General features: G+C 48.2%; 1 long non-coding RNA gene across 1 annotated transcript in view; it reads left to right on the top strand.

Annotated features, from left to right (window-relative positions):
- LOC144679301 (uncharacterized) overlaps window positions 1-8,513 on the top strand; it is a 72,113-nt gene extending 63,600 nt beyond the window's left edge. Inside the window, exon 2 of the long non-coding RNA XR_013576309.1 lies at window positions 5,554-8,513. This is a non-coding gene — a long non-coding RNA (uncharacterized LOC144679301). The remainder of the gene's footprint in view (window positions 1-5,553) is intronic.
- Window positions 8,514-14,608: the final 6,095 nt, after the last annotated feature.

The following is a 14,608-nucleotide window of genomic DNA, read 5'->3' as shown; positions in this document are numbered from 1 at the left end:
GGATGAGGCCAGCCAGACAGAGCGAGCCAGAGGCTTCGCGGCCATTGCTGTCTTCCCCTGTGTCCAGGGTGCTATAGACTGTACACATGTGGCCATCAAGGTGCCAGCAGGTGAGCCCGGTGCCTTCATCAACAGGAAGGGCTTCCACTCCATGAACGCGCAGATAGTGTGTGACCACAGGATGCTGATTCTGCAAATCTGTATAAGGTACCCAGGCAGCTCCCACGACGCCTACATCCTCAGACACTCCCAGGTGCTGGGATTCTTCAGTGTCCGGCCCGGCTGGATGGATGGCTGCTGGGTGACAAGGGCTATCCCCTCAGAAGGTGGCTCATGGTGCCTCTCCACCATCCAAGAACAGAAGCTGAGCAGCGGTACAATAGGAGCCACACCTCCACAAGGGCTGTGGTGGAGAGAGCCATTGGTCTTCTCAAGATGCGCTTCCAATGCCTGGACCGTTCCAGGGGGCGCACTGCAGTACCCCCTCAGATAGTGTGTCGCTGATAGTGGTTGCATGCTGTGCTCTTCACAGTCTTGTGCTGGAAAAGGGGGACGCAGTGGACAAAGAAGATGTAGACGGAGTGGCTGCGGCTGCACACGATGAGTCCAGCAGTGAGACCGAGGATAAGCAGGCACAGGGAAATGCTGAGGGGGCAGACACTGATCCGGGCATACTCCAGGGAGGCAGGGGCACCCGGGAGGCTTTAATCAAAGGGACCTTTAGCTTGCACAGCACATATGGACCTCCAGGACAAGCCTGGCCTGCAGCCTCCATCCTGGAGACCTTAGTGCAAAATCCGTCAAGATAGGAGCATTGACGATGTGCCCAGTCAATAAATGTCAATGACACGCAAATCACTCATAACATCTCAGGAATCCATCCACCTGTCCAAGAAAAGAGACACTCCCTGTCATGTTAGACGACATTAATTTAATGCTTTCACAAGTCTCTTAACAGAACACAAATAAAATGGTGTCGCACTTCAAACACAATCAGAAGGAACTCATTGGGGGCCCAACATAAAACCACCAGTGATGAACCCGGGGTGTGTCTAAGGTGCCTTAATTTTATGTTTGTGGGTGCTACGTCTTTGTGGTGCCCCCTCGCTGGCACTGGCATCTGAGGCAGCCTGCTGACTCTGCTGTCCTGTTGGCCTCGATGACCTTGGCGGACGTCCTCTGGCCCGTGGACCCTATGCTGGCCCCGCCTGGAAGGGAGCGGCCAGTTCCACAGCTGGCATCTCCCCAGTCTTCGCAGCCTCATTGGGTGCCGCGGTCACTGGCAGAGGGGCGGAGGAGCTGCTGCCCTCATCCGGAGTGCCCTGAGAGGTGCCAGCAGAGATGGCAGGCAGTTGCTCCACCGACATGAGGTCCATTCGGCCCTCCCTGCTCACCAGGTGGGCACCGAGGTGGGATACTCGGTACCCAAACCACCGCCCACATGGGCACTGACCACCTGAGGTCAATGCCGCTATGAGGTGTTGCAGGACTGAGCGCAATCCGAGGAACCCCTGGTCCTGTCCCTGGAGCTGCCTCTCCATGAGAGTCGCCACTCTCTCCATGGAGGAAGCTTGGCACTCAGCCATGACGCTCAATGCATCAGCTATGGTCCGCGTAGACTCCTCCACCACTGACACCAAGCCAAGCAGAGCTCATGTATCTCTACCAGATGGTCCCACACACCTGGCCGCTTCTCTGAGTTGGCTGCATCATGGACGACTCCAGAGGCTCATCATCAGCCAAGGACTGAGCATGTGCCTGGGCCCCTGCAGTCCTCTGACTGCTGGCGCCATGGGCACTCTCTGTCTCCGCCAGCGATTGCGAAGTGCCTTCACCGCTGTGCCCCAGGACACTAGCCAAAGACCTGATGCCCACCGAGGTGCCAGTATCTGCGCTGGTGCCTGCCTGGCAGAGATGGAGTGATCCTTCTGGTGTTGTAACTTCATGGCCCCCAGGTGTGAGAGGGGCCCCTGCTGCTCTGGGTCCCAGCCCTGTGCCGATGATGCTGAAAGGAAGGGTAAGGAAATTCGATCAGTTAGCCTGTGGACAATGTCAATGTACCTGCCTGTCCCCTGGCTCACCAAGCGCTCATCATTCCACACGCACTGGGCAAGCCATGTTGGTAACGTCACTCACTCAACACTCAGCACTGCCATGGATGTTGGGAGACTACTGGTGACATGGGTGCTGACCACACATACCTGCCCATGGAACTCCAGCCTCTCCGGCTCCAGTGGACCAGGGCGCGTGGCACCTGTGCAGGTCGAGGGCCTTCTGCTCGAAGCGGCTGAGCAGCAGTACCTGGGCTGGCCCACTGCCAGCCCTCACCCGCTCAGCGGTGTTGTGAGAATTCTTCTTCTGGAAATGAGGAAAGAACATTGATAAGTGATAATTGTACCGTCGATCTCCTCATGGCTGGCCTACCCCAAGCCAGTTGGCCATATCAGGGACGTAGTGCATCCTTACCCCACTGCTGCCGAACACTCACACAAATATGCCAGGTGTGTCCTTCCCCACCCCCGACCACCCTTGGCCACATGCTGCCTTCATCACAGTTAGGAGCACATGGTTGTACCTGCCGTAGCAAGGAGGCACAATAATTGGAGCGCAGATGGCAGCAAATCCATCTGTGCCAATGCCACCTTGAAGACCCCCTCCCACCATGTCATCACCCCAACTTCGACATGTCCTGGAGTTCGAGCAGTGTGCCTGGGTGCAGATCCTCCAGATTGCCCCCACCACAGTCACGTGGGTCTCAGTCCATCACATGCTGCGGGTGCAGAACCCATCTCTTCATCACCCTCTCAGGCTGACCAACGCATAGGGAATATCTGCTGGCCCGCCCAGCTAAGGACACATGCCGTCAATGACTCATTGCACTCAGGCCAGTCAGACATAGGTGGGGTGCTGGGGGGGTGGGGGGGATGGAGAAGCTTACATGATGGGTGAAGTGAACGACGCCAACATGCTATTCGCCCTTCCCGTGCGCAGTAGGCCATTGAAGCGCTTGCGGCACTGTATCCCATGAGTGCCGCACCACATCGTGGGACCTCACAACCCCTGCTACCTCCTCCCAGGCACGTTTGGTCATGTGGGGGTAGCCCCTTCCTCCCATCCTGGGGGATGAGCACCTCCCACCGTGCTGCCACCTCCTCGAAAACCTGGGCGCACAGTGACCACCCACCCTACCCTCCTGCATGGCCAACCTGGATCTGCCTTGGCCCCGACCTTTGGCCGTGTACAGCAGCCATGGAGCGGCTGCAGCTTGCCCTTAAAACAGGCCGCAGGGTCGCCATTGGACCTGGCGGTGAATGCTGACCCGCTGCCGCCCGCCCACCCCTGCTGTCCCCAGGAGCCGTGAAACAGGCTGTGTGGGCCTTAACTGGCGCCCCCTCCTGCACGGGCTGCCCCGCCCGACATAGGGAAATTTCTCCCTAATGTTACAGAGGAATTTTTACCTCACTGCTCCTTACATTTGGTCATCAATTTTGCTGACTTTTGACTCTGTTATTCCTGTTTCATTTCTCTGCTCCTTCGATTTTGTGCTCTGAATTCTGTCTTCCACACTTCAATTAATGGCTTCCTCCTTTTCCATTTTTGCTCTTCTTTGTTTTCAACCCTGCTAAATCTATTGTCTTCTTGCCTCTTCAAGGAGGCCAACAGAACTATTGATCATGTCATTAAGTGCAAGAGAAAATAGCCAAGGGGCACTTTCTTGAACTTCCTTCAAAATTGCAGGTGTATCTGAATGGAAAAGCCGAACATGTGCTGTGGGCGGGAAAATTATTGTCAAGGAAGAGCCAAAATCAACAAGCATGAATTATGCAAAGTACAGTTCAAGGCTGCCCAGAACACGAGTGGAAGAACCAACAAAGCTCCTGAAGAAATATGACAGCAGAAGACAACAGAAGATAGCAACATATGCTTTGACAATATGGATAGGAGTTTCCCGTGGCTTCGGGACCCTGATGACAGGACAAAATGGGGGTCGCAAGCCCACAATGGTTGGGGCCCAGACTGGGGGTACTATTTTCCCGGGTTCGGCCTCCTGATTGGCTGCCTCAGGGCTCACTGTCCAATTTCGAATGGTGGGCGGGCTCCCGAAACTGTCCATCCAATCAAAGGGCTGCCGACTGTAGAGTCTCAGCAGCCCCACTGGGAAAGGAGGGCGCCACTGAGGCAGGTAGGAGACCTCGATGGCGCCTCAAAATGGAGGCAACCTAGGAGGCAAATAAATAAATAATTATTTTAGAGGGGCCAAGCAGGCAAAAAATCAAAGACAACAAGCATTTGTTTCGTTGGTATTAAATTGTGCTCCAATGAATAGGAACAGACTGAAGCTAGGGGGTAGGTTAGGAGGTGCATGGTAGTGTGTATCTTTGTGAATAAAAGCTTTTATAGCTGTGTAAAGTTTAGTTACAGTTTGATCTCCATGGCCTTATATCTCCAGCTAGGTCACCAACAGGTGGGACACTGGTATGACTGCCAGAACCATGTCCCAAGGGTTTTCAGGGCTATGGCCATTTGCCTTGTCAGTACCCATTCATTTCCTGAATATTTTGCAAAGGTGATCTTGAATCTTCCCTTCTCCAGTCTAGAAGAGCAGAGAGTTTGTTAGAATGTGGAGATTTCCCTGGTACCCTGACCAATATTTATCCCTCAACCACCAACATAGAAACCAATTATCAAATTGTTGTCGCATTGCTGTGCACAAACTAGCTGATGTGTTTTCTATTCCACAACAGAGCCAGCACTTCCATTCGAATTGTTGGCTTTCAAGTACTTTGGGATGGCCTGAGATCATGAGAGGCACTATATAAATGCAAAAAACTTTCCTTTTAAAATGATTTGAAGATTCAGGCAATATAAACTACAGTTTTGGGTGGAATTTTATGGAAGGCCCAGAAATGGGCTGGCAGGCAGGGGAGCTATAAAACCTGGTGCCATGGCAGTGGTGGGGGTGGTTTGCAAGAAAGTGGGGGGAGTTGGGGGGAGGTTGGAGGCAAGGGCAGGAATGATGTCTTTCAGTGGCCCTATCTTCCCGATTCCGGCTCCCTCAATTAGGCACTGAGTGCTTTTGAACGAGGGACATGACACCCCCCCACCAATGGGTGCCCACATGCAAACTCGACCAAGGGTTTTCTTTTTGGGCTTCCTGCATGGCGACTTCCCTAGCCGGCACTAGCTGAATCCCGCCGGCGATGGGATGAGGTCCTTCAGTGGGCATTAGTTACCCGTGTTAGGGCTTCAGTTATCATCCAGCAGGAAAGCCGTCCACAAGCCCTCCGACCCCAGACTTAATCGGGCAGAAGTGGGAAGGCAGTGGGGCCCCCATTACACATGTTGCTGCCCGATTAAGTGCCCCCTGCATCCAAACCTGCTGCTGGGGAGGGGCATTGAATTCCACCCACTGTGTATGATGGAATTCTACTAGATTTCATTCATTTTATGAAGTAGGTGATGTCTTGACTCGATACCATAAGGTATATTTGCATTTGATTCATTTTTTTTAGTCACTTGGTTATTTTTTCATTCTATCTTTGCATTGTACAGAAATTTCACACGACAGGACCTGTATTTTGGGCACTGCGTGGACGAACACCTGAAGCCCTGAAATAGCAGCCAGGATGGACGCGTACATTTCTGGCTGGAAGCTCGCTGCACGTCATATTGGACAAGGACAAACAGGAGGCGTCCTTCACCCTCATTTGAAGCAGGCATTAGCCCCTTTTCCTATGTGCCTGGCAGTGGTCTCCTTCTGGTAGTTTGAGAGTGGGCTACACTTAGGGAAAGCAGCCTTAGGTTTCGTCTGCAATAAAGGAGACAAGTAGCTTATCAGAATGTGAAGCCTGATCCCGTATTTAACCACCTACCCAATCACTACCATTTCCAATCACCAATGCTCTCTCCATATCACTGGCCCGCACCCCCAGTCCATGTGAACATAAGAAATAAGAGCAGGAATAGACCATTTGGCCTCTCAAGCCTGCTCCACCATTCAATTATTTCATGGCTCATCTTCTACCTCAACTCCACTTTCCTCCCCATTTCCCTTGATACTCTGAGAGGTCAAAACTCTATTGAACTCAGTCTTGAATATATTCAGTAATGGAGCATCCACAACCCTTTAGGGTAGACTATTTCACACAACCTTCTGAGTGAAGGAATTTGTCCTCATCTCAGTCCTAAATAATTGATCCCTTAGCCTGAGGCTGTGTCCCTGTGTTCTAGATTCCCCAGCAAGGGGAAACAGCCTCTCAGTGTCTACCCCAACATACCCCATCAGAAACTTGTATGTTTCAATGAGATCAACTCTCATTCTTCTACACTGCGGATAGTAAAGGCCAATTTACTCAGCCTCCCATTAAAGGACAATTTCTCATCCCAGAAACCAGTCTAGTGAACCTTCGTTATATCATCTCCAATGCACAGAATCACAGAATCCTTACAGTGCAGCAAGAGTCTATTCAGCCCATCATGTCTGCACCGGCTCTCCGAATGAACAATTTGCTTAGCGCCATTCTCCTGCCTTCTCCCCATAACCCTGCACACTCTTCCTCTTCAAATAACAGTCTAATCCCCTTTTGAATGCCTTGATTGAATCTGCCTCCATTACATTCTCAGGCAGTGCATTCCAGATTGCGTGAAAATGTTCTTCCCCCTCATGCAAGTATATTCAGCGCAAGTATATTCTTCCTTAAATATGGAAACCAAAACCGTGCACAGTACTCCAGGTGTGGTTTCACCAAAGCCCAACTGTAGCAAGACATCCTTATTCTTACACTCCAATTGCCTTGTGGGTTGGTTGGCTCAGTTGACTAGATGGCTTGAGTGTGGTGCAGAATAATACCAACAGTGTGGGTTCATTCTCTGTACTGGCTGTGGTAGTTCATGGGGGCCTGCCTCCTTGCCTTGCCCCCCACTTGATGTGGGGCAGCGCCCCTCAAGCTCAATAACCACGTGCCTTTCTCTAACAGGAAGAGATGCTTGTGGTCCCTTGTGGACAATGACCTTACCTAGTTACCAATCCCCTTGCGACAAAGGCCAAACCCTGTGGCCTCCTCTGTGCTAAAGTAAGCTGGGGTAGAGGGCACTGCAAGTAGCCTCTTTGCCTACCAGCCCATACAAGAACAGTCATTTGGTGGGTTATACGATTGTGGATGGCATCTGTTGAACTGTACACCAGCAGAGGTCCTGTTTGCATTCGTAAGCATTGTTTTCACTATTTCAACCATACAGACTGGAATTATTTTTATAACCTTTAAAAATCATTGGCGGTGATCAAACTGTTTAACGAGAAGAGGAAATCTTGCTCTTAGGTCCTTTATAAGCTAAATAGAGTCTTTTAAGAGAAGGTCATAGCCCAATGATTGTTGGTACTGATTGTGGAATAAGTAATTATGGTGGAAAAGGATTGCAGATGTGCTTAAGAAACTCAGCTCATCAAGGTGCTGAGATGTGGTCCAAGTGTTCCATACCTTTCTTTCTGTATTCTGAAACAACTGTCACTATAATTTGCAAAATATCATTTTGAAAAATAGATATGGGACGGCAAACCTATTTCAGTTCCCAGAATGAAAAGAGCTCATGCAATTTGCGGCTCCTGGTTTGCTGGACTGTAGAAGCTCGTCCTAGCCTGAGTCATAGCTTCGAAGAATTAAATCTAATTTAATGCTGCTCATAGAGTCTCAAAGCAATTTTAGTCTGAATTCAGGAGATTTAAGCAGAATTATTTCCCTTGTAATTTTTCTCTCCTCTCCTTTGCTGATGTCACCGATTCGTGCTGGATACAGCTCCCCTGATGACTGCCCCCTCGCGTACTTTACCCAAGGTTTCTGTTCATCATACATGGTGAGCGGGTGTTGGTGCTCGATTGGTTCGGGGCAAATGGAGTCACCCTCACCCTGAGTGGGTCACTGGATAGCAGTCAGGAGCCTTAACTCCATTACTCTCTCCATTTCATGGCTCAGTTGCATTGGGCCAAGTTTGTAGTATTGAGCTACTTGCATTTAAATAGCATCTTTATCCCAGCAAAACATCCCAAGGGGCTTCATGAGATTATTACCAGTTAAAATTTGACACCAAGCCGCATTAGGAGATATTAATGACAATTGCATTTTTTTCATTATAACTTGGTTGGAGGCTAATAGCTTTGAAGAAAAGTCGTAATTAGCTGATTAGTTGTATGGAAGGGAATAACATCAGATAGAAAATCGGAGTAGAAACAGTCACATTATATAACGGCTTAAAAAAGTCAAATGTGGGATTTGTTACCAGTTGCCTGTGATGACATGCCGAGGTCCATCTGGTTCTATTGCTTTACTGCCATAATTATTTCCTCTGCCACAGATTCAAAGGGCTTCCCAAATCCTTGTCAAGTACGGGTCAAGAAGCAAGAGATTCACTTCAAATGAGATCATTTCCCATCCATCCGATAACTGTTTTCTCTTTACTGTGTGTATGTCCAGGATCTCTGAGCTGATAAATATATACATTAAAGGTTGCTAGGAAAGGCAGTGTGTGGATTGTATCTTTATTACACAGGGAAAACAGATGCCTCAAACACTCCTTCACCACTAAATTCTCTTCTGTTTATTTCAAAACACATCAATCCTCGTTGGAAGTCAGATTCATTCAACAAACTAAAAAGACACGTATTGGGCTTTATTCTTCCTGTTTACATCTTCACATGTTTCCCAACCACAGACCACCGTGACGCAGTGCCAGACTCCATCTGGCACCTCTGCTGACTGTTGCCAGCTGTCGTCAGAATTTCTTCAAAGCTCTGCTCACCTGCTGTTTCCCGTGTGTTTTATAACATCACTAATTGCCTCGAAGGTGCAATGCTGACGGCACCACAACAGAAAAAGAAATCCTTCCAGCCAGAGGTTTCTGTGCGGTCTCTCCTCCTTCCATTAACAGCAGCGGAGGTTCGGCTAAAATCCCCGGAGTTATGGCAGCGGGGCGAGAGACATCCTGAGGAAATTCCCAGCTGATTAAAAGGTCTACCTGAGTCTCAATAGTTTAACTCGCGTTGGAAATTGCTGTAATATTTAATCCCTCGAGGCTCTCCAGTGAATGCTTGCAAACTGGTGCTCTGGTTGAGATTAATTAACTCGGTACAGACCGGAAATCAAACTAAGAAACCTGCTGGTCCCTGTGACTACACTGACACTGCATTTAACCCCTAAATGTGACCTCTGACATTATGTTGCCAGTGACAATACATCTCAGAGAACAGCCAGTCATGGCAGGACAAAGATGACATCAGAAGGTTAGAGTGACAAACCTCTGGTGTTAAAGGTCTTTGTAGGAGCTTTGGGTGTTAGGTTATTCATAAATACATTAGAGTGACCTTTAAAAGGAAAAGGTTCCAAATAGCTAGTGTGAAGGCTAGATGGTTTGTTGGGTCAGCAATTCTCCTTCATCTTTGGGGGAGACTGGGGATAGGAGTCTAGTAGTGAGAGACACTCAGGAAGGAGAGTCAGAGAGAGATAGATGCTAGAAATGAAGCAAAAGAAAGACTTTCATTCATGTAGCACCTTTCATGAACACTCAATGCCCAAAAAATGCTTGATAGCCAATGACGTGCTTTTGAAGTGTAGTCACTGTCGTAATGCAGGAGAAATTGGACAGGGGTGGGGGCAGAGAGAGGGATAATAGGAAATGGAGTGAGTGTGGGGATCAGCATTTTCTGCAGAGCCGGAATCAGAAGCGACAGCTACGTGAGGAGAGTGAGTGGCATCGAGAGAGAAGCAGCAGTCAAGGAATATGGGATACAGCCTACTTGAACCGGCTTCTTAAAGGGGGATGGTAGTTTTTGTGACGGTCAGAGTCTGTGAAATCTAAAAGTGAGGTGGTGTTGCTTGCTAAGCCTGCCGCTGATGACCGTGAGTGCTGCCTGAAGCAAGCTAGGACCACAAACCTCAAAGTCCCAAGCGAAGTGCAGCTCGCCAGGTGCACGTCGCTTATGTACACGTTGGTTTTTAATCTCGCTGATGTGCCCAGATGATCCAGCATGGGGGGTATGATTCCAGCGAGCAGGGCTTATAATGAGATGCTAAAGTATTGAAATTAGGTTCCCAACATGCGGCTGCAGGAAACGCGGCCCACCATTGATGGGAGGAGCGAACGATCGCAAACTGGTTTCACAACAGCATAAAACCGATTTTTGGCCTTCTCGCCATAGTATCCGCTCACGGCCGCCATGACGCCCGCCACCAAAGGGGCGGGACGATTCCGCCCTGAGGTCAGGATCACAATCCTCATCCATTGAATTTTTTTCCCTTGAGTGTTTTGTATAAATCTTTACAAGATCATGACTATCCTGTGTTTATCCAGGAATCCAACACAACAGCATGGTCAGCGTTGAGAAATTAGTAAGAAAGAACGTATTTTTGTTTTGTCCTTCTTTCTAGATATGCAGAAAGTCATTTGGAAGAGAAAGCAAGTCATATAAATCTACATATGTTTTGTAAACCAGCATATTATGGAAGTATTTTTCATGCTTTTCACGTGGCATTTTGACATCCCAATTTTGGCTCCTGCTCTTCTGAGATCAGTGACTCACGTGACTTTATAGTCTCTGGCAGCTTTTTGGTAGCTCCTCCAATTGGTCACCCAGTTGAACCCAATCATGATCAGCTCATAGATACACTTGGATAAATCAGGATTGGGAAACATGCTGTTCCTTGTCTTTAGACAGAGTCACTGAGGTCAATGTCTCTATCATCACACTGAGATCAGATAACTCAACACCGACCAGAAATTTAATGTTGGGAGTTCTTTGCTCTGTGCAGCTAAGCAGCATAACCAGCAGTGTACTTTGCCATTGAAACATCAGTGCAGTCGACGTCCAGTTTGCTTATTAATGCTTAACATAGCTGAAATGAGATCCCATTGTGTGTCTTAACTCCTTGAACAAATAGATACCAGCTATGATGTTAAAGTCAATATAAGAGCATTCTGAGGGAATGGAAAGCATACTTTATGACAAAAAGCAGATTGTCAAATAAAATGAATGTTATTAAATTACTGCAAATGTGTTACAGCAAACCAATAAAACACCTGACCAATCAATGTGGGATGTTCAAATTACCTGGAATATCGGTAGCAAGCTGTTGTAGGGTGGCCAAGTTGTGCTATTAGTGATGGAGTTGATCTGCAGACACTTCTTGGGTGTGAACATTAAGTTTATTTACAATATACTCAGCAGCAACTACACATGTGCTTTCAACTCCAACCCTATCTCCACACTGACTGCTGAGGTAGCCCACACTACTCTCCTATTGGTTACTACAGATCATATGATCTTCCTTAACAAGTATTATTCTTTAAGGTACATTGCACACTAAATGAAACCATAATTATGACACAAGCTTCCTTTACAGATGTCTTGAGTCAAATCGCTACTATATGTAGACTATTAGAAGAAAGAAATATTTAATTTATAATAAGGGGTACTTTTGCAAACAGTTATTCAGAAAGAATTTCCTTTGGGGCCATAACGAACATTTCTAAAGCTATAGTCACAAAACTCAATGGCATTCAAACTTGAAAAGAGCAAAATTCTGATTCTAATATTATTCAAAGATTATTTGTACAATGATGGGGGAGAAGTCGACTTACCCCTGAAAAAAACGAGTGTGGGGATCACCACACTGCGATTAACCCGTGCCCCTACATGGTGTTGTCTGCACTTCTAAGTGATCGTTACATGTCGGCAGCATTCCCCACCCTGTTCATTGGCTTCTCACGCCAGCAGGGAGCCCAATATCATTAGTGGCTACTGCTCCTTCAAGCCTGACTGTACCTCTTAAAGTGCATCGTGACTACAACAAGTGGGGGAGCTTTTTCAAAAGTCAGTTTGGGCTGTGATACTTTGAGCCATCGCTGAACTTCTGAGAGCACGAGAACCAGGGTTTTCAGACAATGAACTGGAGATCTGGGTGAAGAGATGGAAAGAGGATAAATGTCAGGAAGCCCATACCCCCAGGAGGCAGTGAGATAAATTAATGGTGGAGATCGAATGTCGCCCCAAGAACAGAGATGCAGCGCAGGAAGAAGTTTAATGACCTGACATGAGTTGTCAAGGTGAGATATGGCATATACTAATTTACATGTTCTACCAAGTACACCATTAACTTCATTGCTCAACTCAAGATACCCCCATCACTCACCTACCAACAATCTCTATCAATCAGGGCTCATAGCTAACATGTGTTAGCTTCATCTCACACGCACACATAGCAATGTTGCAGGCCTCACACCCACTTCTCACAGCTTGCAGACACTGCCAGCTATTCAACCATGACAGCTCCATTACACAGACATGTTGTGTTATGGGTTCGTTTGGTGTCTCATTGATTAGATCTTGAGACTTCTACATTTAAACATGATCCATTTATTGGTAATCCTTAACTACATACCGGTCCCCAGTTGCTGCCATGCACGATGCTGCTGCTCCCCTGCAGGTTCCCTTTCAGCAGTTCTTTGAGTTTATTACCATGTGTCTCTATACATCATACCATGGGCGGTATTATTCTCCGGTCCCACGTTAACCCTTGCTCTGCCGAGCACATTTACATTACAATGGCATGCAGGCACATGTAACAAGACATATTGCACAGAGCTCACTGTCACACTTCCCCCTTTCTTGCAGGAGGACATTACAGCAGGAGAGAATTGGATGAGAACAAGTGTGCCCATATGTTTTTAACCCCCATGGAGGGGACAGTTCTGGCCATCATGGGAAGGGGTATCAATGAGGCTGTGGCCACTGGCTGGGCTGAAACGATCAATGCTGACAATATCTGTACACCTGATCGTCCATCTATCATCCCACTTCTCACTCATCCCACAATCTCTTGGACTTGGAAGGGGCAGGTGGTGTAGGCGCACATTTCATACTTTCTCCTCTCGTCTCACATTAACTGAAACCTTACCCCATTGTCATTTCAAATACCCAAGAATTGAACCTTCCCAGTCAGAGGAGGAAGAGGAAAAAGGCAGTGAAGATGAAGAGACACCATCACTTGCAGCTCAGTGACTGACACTGTGGATGGATTTTAATTCAGGCAATGGGGGTCTCACCCATCAGCTGGAGAGCTAGCACAAGCCCCGTGTCACCTCCTTAGGGGGAGGCCCATCGCCTTAAGTGCCAATCAGGCACTTAAACAGCCAGCGGTGGATGGTCCCTGGGATCAAGGTCCCAGGGGGTGGAAATCCTGCCCCCTGAGAGCTGCTGGCAAATCAGAGGCCAACAGCTCTCCATTGCAGGCAATGCCACTGGGAGCAGAAAGGATAGTGCGGTTTCCAGCTCACCAGAGGGTGACATGTTGCTTATATTCTCAATACCATCCTGGAAAAAGCCAGACATATAACAGTTAAAAGCCACAGTCACCTTGACAGCCATTGGCAATTCTGCCCTTGTCCTGCTTTGAGGTTGCACTTGTAGTTCTTAGATTTCACTCACAAGCTCTTTTGTGAGGCAAAGGCATCTCAGCATTGGTCCTCACTGAAATTAAGATAAGAGGATTGCTCCCTAAAGGCCCTCAGCAGGTGTGGCCTCCTTCTCAGAGCCCTTCTCCCCCTCGCTCTTCTGGCAACGTGTCCTGCTCTGCATTGCCTCCCTCCATTCTCCAAGTTATGCTAAATTCCAAGAAGATGGCCTACCAGGACAAAAGAGCTGGCAGCCATAAAAGTGCTGAACCCCAGAGGTGAGGTGAGAGAGACTACCTTTGACTTCAAGGCAGCATTTGACTGAGTATGGTATCAATGAACACTAGCAAAGCTGGAGTCAATGGGAATCAAGGGGAAAACTCTCCGCTGGTTGGAGTCGTACCTAGCACAAAAGAAAATGGTTGTGGCTGTTGGAGGTCAATCACCTCAGTTCCAGGACATCATTGTAAGAGTTCCTCAGGGTTGTGTCTTAGGCCCAACCATCTTTAACTGCTTCATCAATTACCTTCCTTCCATCATAAGGTGAGAAGTGGGGATGTTCGTTGGTGGTTGCACTATGTTCAGCACCATTTGCGATTCCTCAGATATTGAAGCAGTCCATGTCCAAATGGGATGACAAGTGGCAAGTAACATTAGTGCCACACATGTGCCAGACAATGGCTATCTCCAATAAGAGGGAATCTAACCATCGCCCCTTGACATTCAATGGCATTACCAATGCTGAATCGCCCACTATCAACATCCTGAGGGTTACCATTGACCAGGAACTGAACTGGACTAGCCATATATATACTGTGCCTACAAGAGCAGGTCAGAGGCTAGGAATCCTGCGGTGTGTAACTCACCTTCTGATTCCCCAAAGCCGGTCCACCATCTACAAGGCACAGGTCAGGAGTGTGATGGAAACTCTCCATTTGCCCGGATGAGTCCCAGAACACTCAAGAATCTTGGCATCATCCAGGACAAGGCAGCCCGCTTGATTGGCACCACATCCACAAACATTCACTCCCATCAGTCCATGACCAGCAACACTGGCCTCTGTCCCAAGTTACTGCAATGCCATCACTCACCAAGGCTCTTTGGGCAGCACCTTCCAAACCCATGAACACTACCATCTAGAAGGACAAGGGCAGCAGATAAATGGGAA

The sequence above is a fragment of the Cetorhinus maximus genome, chromosome 4 (genome assembly GCF_964194155.1).
Source record: "Cetorhinus maximus chromosome 4, sCetMax3.hap1.1, whole genome shotgun sequence".
Lineage (NCBI taxonomy): Eukaryota > Metazoa > Chordata > Chondrichthyes > Lamniformes > Cetorhinidae > Cetorhinus > Cetorhinus maximus.
This window is presented reverse-complemented; position numbering and strand designations above follow the sequence as displayed.